Below are 6,900 nucleotides of genomic sequence, written 5' to 3'. Positions count from 1 at the left end.
GTATATTTCAGCACAATTTCCTCATCCACCCGGTTTAGGGGTGGGGTGTGAGGACATGCCTTCTTTTACAAAATGTACATACTTTAATTGCACATGGATTTGTACAAATTACTTTTTTTTCTCATAAGATCAGGCTTATTAAATCAAATAATAATTCACATATCATGCTTTAGAGTGAATAATAATTGTATTATCCGTGACCATTACAAAACACTACCCTCAAGTTTGCACAATATAGTATACTCTCATTCATCACACAGGTCATTTTTGTACAATGTGTATCTAAAAATCTGGGTTGGTTTAGCAGTTCCGTTATCATCCTCTGGTTTCTTTGTTTCATGACTATTTGTAGCCATCATAAGCAGAAAATTAATAAATAAGTAAATAAATAAATAAATAAATAAATAAGCCTTCTCTATGAAAACAACCATTTGATTTCCAAACTGCAATATGTAACAAAACCTTTCCCCAGTCACATTTATCAGTTTCAGAGTAAATTGAACACGCTTTTTATTGCCACTCACAAGGCATTTAACTCTGAAACTGCCGCGGAACATGCATGAAGCAGCGCAACATCATTTTTTTCTGCAAAAATCTCATGACAGGCATGCATTTTTCATGAGCTCCGGATGCTAAACGTTTTCCTCTAAGGAGGCAGCATCTGGTTTCCCTCAATACTGGAGAACAGAACATTCACATCTGGAGGCGAAAAAATCTGGGAAGACGTCTTCGTGATGCAGCCTGGAAGTCAATCCATCAAATATAACAATCCTGCATTGTAAAAAGTGATTAGTCGACTTGATTAAAAAAAAGAGAGAGGGAGAGAAGGTAAACTTGTTGCCATATAATTATTAAGTAAACAAACTATGTACATAATAATAAAAATTAGGTTAAGCCAACAGTTTACTAATGTTTTGTTTTAAGTGAAGTCAACTTTAAAGTAACTAGTTTACTAACTTAAAATAAACTAACTGATCACTTTTTACAGTGTATTACCACATACTGTGCATGTTTTCGACCAGAATTCTGGATTAAATGCAACTTTGCACTCATCAGCAGCAGTGACTTTGTATGGGCTCAGCCGAAGCACAGCCAAACCCAGGTGATGAGCTTCTCTGGGCCCTCTGGATCTTCCTACACCTCTGCAGTGATGTGGTTGTTAGTGCACAGTCATACATGAAGCCTCTGATGGCCACTGACAGATGCCAGATTTAGTCAGGAGCTCTTCTGCTGATTTAAACAGTGCAAAGAGGACCAATGCAATAGCATCCAGTAATGATGCCCTTCGTCAAGCAATGCTAGTCACAGCTGATGCCGCCCGAGGTGTATGTTGCACTGTGAAAAACAAATTCTACACTGTAAACGATTTCTTGTTAAATCAACAGTAAGTTACTGGCAACAATTATCCAGTAGCTGCTGTATTTCATAAAACGGTAACATTACTGTAATACTAATTACATTAGTATTACATTTACTGTAAAATGTAATACATCATTTTACTGTTGTTGATTTTTACTGTAACACCAATTACAGTAGTGATACACATACTGCAAAACTGAAAACAGTATTTTATTGTACATTTTTACCATGAAGAACTACGGTATTTTAATGTTACTTTTATTATTACTGTATAGTATTTTACAGTTATTAAATGTTATTTTATTTTATTTAAGTGCTACTTTATAATGGGTAAAAATGTTCAAAAATTGCACAAGTGTTCTTTTAACTGTTCAAGAAATACAAGAAAAATAAAGAAACTGAAACTTTAACTTCACAATAAAGGTTTATTGTGTAAACCATGCTAATACAGTAGCAATAATTCAATATAACAAAGCAACATAACACTAATAAACAATTCATCATTAAAACCAGTCAACAATTAATGCATCAAAAATTATTACAATTTTAAAAACAGGTGAAAATACTGCTACAAGACAGGAAATGATGAAGGCCAAATGATGTGGAAAGGGACAGTGAAAAAGGGCAGCAGCACTTCTGATGATCCTGCAAAAATGACAAGCAAAATCAATCACTGAAGTAAAAACTAATCATCCCTCAAACCATTTAATTCATTCAGAAACGAAACACTGCACTGTTGTTTTTTTATACATATATATATATATATATATATATATATATATATATATATATATATATATATATATATATATGTATATATGTATGTATGTATGTATGTATATGTATATATATATATATATATATATATATATATATATATATATATATATATATATATATATATATATATATATATACATACATACATACATACATATATATATATATATATATATATATATATATATATATATATATATATATATATATATATATATATATATATATATATATATATATATATATATATATATATATATATATATATATATATATATATATATATAACAGTTATAATATATATAACAGTTTTTTTAATTGTTTTTGTTGGTGAAATACAGTTTGTTGTCAATTCACAATTACACTAACGTTAATGGGGAAAAGATCAGCGGGCATTGTTCTTAAAGATTGCTATTCAGGTGTCCACACAGGTGTGTAAAAAATAAAGTCTCATCTTAACTTAATGTCCGACTCTGTATAGCTCGAATATCTGATTCCATGATCACACTACTAGTGCTTCCACGAATTTAAGAGGGGTGAACACAGTTCATTCTCACTTTAAGAGGCTACATATTTAAAATTAAATAAATAAAAATAATCTAATTTAACGTGACTAATGTTAATTAAATACTTTTAGGCTTTTAACACGTATAAATCCACTTCTAACTTACAGATAAGATTGCGTTAGAGAACATGAAAGCCGTGGGTGATTTTTTAAAATAATGCTAATGATGAGTTACTGATATTTGGTTCGCATAAAACAAAGTAATCACTAAGCATTTATTTTTGGCAAAATCTGCAGAGAGGCTCAGCGACACGAGGAAATGTGTTAAAGTTGAATAGAGAACTAAAGAGCAGTCTAGCCTACTTCATGAAATGTTTGTGGTAATATTCTGCGGTCAATTCGTATTACTGTATTTTAATATGCAGCAGTGATGGCATGTCAGCGAGACAAATAAACATTTTATCGAGTCATTTCATACAATTTATTTATTTATTTATTTTTTATACAAACCCTCTAGTGACATTTCCTCAAACTAAATCATCATAACGTTACTGTGCACAGCATCAGTAAAACGTTGAGAATAATTTAAATACTTAATTTTTTAAAACAGTCACTGCTGATTAGAAACTAACATTAAAGCTAAGCTTACAGAAATCCTGTATGCATGACAATATAAATATGTATTACTCACTGATGTCGAAGCACTTCCAGGTCATCAGAGATGTAGACAGGACAGAATGTGTGCTATCAAATGAGTTCTTGTGCAGCCTTTGTTGGACATCCAGGTAGTATGTTCACCCACACTGTAAGAAACAAAAACAGAAACAATTTATTAAAATGTGAGGGATAGTAAACATGTTTGGTCTACAGAGAGAAGAAAATGTTTACTTTAAGCATTGATCCTAATGAATCTATTTCTCAACTACATTTAACCTTATCACGGAAACAGCATTTTTGAGCTTTTAGACCAGGGGTGCTCAACCTTGTTTGCTTTAAATTAGAATTAAAACAATAAATCTCTATGTCAAATAAAATACTTCAGATCTAAATAAAGCAGGTGATTTTACCTAAAGGTTCCTTCCCTCCAGTTAGTTTGGCTGCAAATACCTCCACATCTGTGCTTTATTCGGTTCTTGTCTTAAGAGTAACTGGTGTCGCATTCCAGGTCCATCACAATCTGGGCTAGAAGGACAATATGACAAAAGACAAGACACATATAAATAAGTCTCAGAATAAAATATTTAAAGGAATAGTTTACTATTTCGCCACTATTTACTCCGTGTTTTAAACTAGTTTGAATTTCTGTTAAACACTGAAGCAGATATTTTGAAGAATGTTAGTAACCAGTAACTATTGACATCCATATTTGAACCAAATTTCTTTAAAAAATACAAGTTTGTGTTCAACGGAACAAATTAAATATATAACTATTTTGAAACAAGTGGAGGATGCCAAAGATGCTATTATTTTCATTTTGGGGTGAACTGTCCCTTCAATTCAAGTGTCAAGCAATAGTCATAAAAACTGATGTGTTGCTTGAGGAAAACTAAATCAAGTACCTCCTGTGAGCAAGCAGAATCATTATGCCATTGTATTCAGTGATTCTCTTTTACATTTTCCCACTATAAAACGATAGCTTCAACATGCAATCCATGTTAAGACAAAAATGAATAGCATAAAATAACATATTGAACTAAACTTACAGTTTCCAGGCTGTTTGAAAAAAAAAACACATACGCCCAGTAAAATTGCTAATAAACACAAAGACAACAGTTATAGAAAAAAATGTTTGTCTAATATTTACTCAGCACTTGGTAGGCAAATAGCATAGCCGTGGCTGTTTTAACACCAGATGTTTTTTTTTTTCTTAAAGTTTTCTTAGGAACTGCTGGAAGAAGAAAAAGAGGTTGTACATGAAACTCCTCACAACAAATCTGTGAACAACTTGACATTTAAAAATCTAATCAAAATGAGGAAGACATCGACATTACCTTGAATAATCAAGTGAGGAGTGATTGGTTGCATCAGTTTTTCAACATCAATTACTGTAGCTAAAAAACAGATAAATATAATAAGAGTAAAATAAGACTTAACATTAATTAATCTAAATCTATGGTACAACCATACCAATCTGTATGGGGTTAAAATACATTTGTACACAAATCCATCCCTGACCCCATCAATTTCTCTTAGATTAGGATGGATATGACTTTGGCTTATATCTGTGTACTCAGAACGTACACTCACCTCAGGTACACCTGAACACCAAAAATTAAATGTACAATTAATGACACACTATACATCAAGCTCATTAACATTATTGAGAAATAGACAATTAATATGTATTTTGTTAATATTAACGTTAGCTTAAAATAATTCAACTGCATTTAATTTTCAGCTCCATTTAATAAAACAGTTAAGACTCATTTCATTATGAGTTTAGTTTAAATAACTAACTTACAGTTGAAAAATTTTACCATAATGATAGCTTAGTCATAATGACTATGTGAAGACCAGAGCTTACCTTAACGGTAAACGTTTAACTTTTCATGGTGACTTCGCCTTCATCTCAGTGTTGTGCTGAAATAGAGAATTCATTAATGCAGTTACTTACAATAAGTTGAAGTTATGTTTTTCAGGTAACTTAACGTATGGTCAAAAACTCACTCAAGATAAACTTACTGTATCTAATACCTCGCAAACACTACAATGACCGCCTGGCGTCTGTTATTTCTTGTTTAAAATACCGTTTGTTAACGGATAGCGTGACATAACATAAGAACCTACAACTAATGTCACTTGGTTAATTCTTTTAAATTACACACACAATACACAGAAATACATTCAAAACAATCCTTTAACGGACAGAATTTGACTTTAAAACACTTATCGAGGATGAATTCGCTGGATGAAAGACGACAGGTGAATTTCAAATTAGGAGAGCCGTTGCCTGCATGTCGAGTCGTGTCCGTTCGGTTCTATGAATCGGCTCCTTAGTGAACAGTAAAGAATCGAATCCGCCTAAAACAGATTCCTTTTTGTATATGATTCATTACTATTTCGTTATACTGCTTGGCCACAAGCATTTATACACTAATTATACACTAATTGCATATTGCTGAATGTGCTTGTGAACACGTGTGATCAAATAATTCCCGAGCAAACGGTTCAATACGATTCAGAGTCGCTCGAGTGCTGAACCGAACCAGTGCAAACGTGATATTGATTACAATATAGTAACATTGTTTTTTATTCACTTTACCAGCGAAATTATTACATATATCTGACCTTGACAATACGAATAAAGTTCGTTTGAAGTGTTTTGAGAATTAATATTTTTTTCTCCCAGAATTCATTTCACATCAACAAGCAAATGGTAATGGCGGATGAGAAAGCCCAGCTAATATTATAAATATTGCGTTTAATATGTCACGAAATGAAATTTTAACAGTGTTTCATGCGAGAATGTAGTTCTTACAAACTTAAATCTGTGGTTTATTTATAGATATCATGTGTAAATTGTATGCGTGCTTTGCCGATAGCGGAGATTCTGACCTCCAGGGTGTCCATCATCACTCATGTATCCGGCGAAACGAGGTTATAATCGGCTAGACATGTGAGACTTGCCCCGGTCTTAGATGGCTCTATAATGAATGTGTTATGAAATTTAGTTTTAACCGTTTTTCATGCGGGAATGTAGTTGTTTTAAACTCAAGACTGTGGTTTATTTATAGAGATGGTGGGTATTTTAAAATATTGTTTTGAAAATGCGGAGATATGTGACCTCCATGGTGATGACGGGTGCCCTAACCTCATGAATCCGTCTAAAGCAGGCTGGTCATTATGACATTTAAGCTAACTTTGGTTTTATGAATCAATTACTTTTGTTCCAGTTTACGTTTTGGTTAAGCACAAATTTATGTTGATTAAAAATGATTTAATATTTTCATGTTAACCTTATAAAATTAAGGTGCAGTACACCCAAATATGGAAAACCAGGGGACAGCTTTATGCACTGAACAGTCTGAAGAAACTGGTTATTTTATTTTTCGTCACAAAATACTTTGTCAAAAAATAAAATAAACATAATAATAATATAAAGTGTGTGTAGAGTTTTTCATGGTCATTTGCAGTACTGTATTTAGATGCACAGTAACTGATTTTTTCCCAAAATTCATTGTAAAATCTGCAGTAGCATACTGTTAATCATGTTCACAGTATGGAAATGTTGAGAATACATTATCATGCTGTGAAAA

The 6,900-nt window shown here is 32.1% G+C and overlaps 1 long non-coding RNA gene across 2 annotated transcripts; it reads right to left on the bottom strand.

Annotated features, from left to right (window-relative positions):
• Positions 1 to 1,354: 1,354 nt before the first annotated feature.
• Positions 1,355 to 5,462, bottom strand: LOC137490745 (uncharacterized). 2 transcript variants are annotated; one of them, XR_015481138.1, is made up of 7 exons: positions 5,327 to 5,462; positions 5,169 to 5,224; positions 4,636 to 4,695; positions 4,449 to 4,532; positions 3,712 to 3,826; positions 3,336 to 3,447; positions 1,355 to 2,004 (listed from the first exon to the last, which is right to left on the bottom strand). It is a non-coding gene; the product is annotated as an uncharacterized LOC137490745 (long non-coding RNA). The 2 variants fall into 2 exon arrangements; XR_015481137.1 differs by lacking the exon at positions 4,449 to 4,532.
• Between the last annotated feature and the right edge of the window lie 1,438 nt (positions 5,463 to 6,900).

This window comes from Danio rerio, chromosome 3 (genome assembly GCF_052040795.2).
Source record: "Danio rerio strain M-AB ecotype USA chromosome 3, GRCz13ab, whole genome shotgun sequence".
Taxonomy (NCBI): Eukaryota; Metazoa; Chordata; class Actinopteri; order Cypriniformes; family Danionidae; genus Danio; species Danio rerio.
The sequence above is the reverse complement of the archived record's forward strand: the minus strand, read 5'-3'. Positions and strand labels throughout refer to the sequence as shown.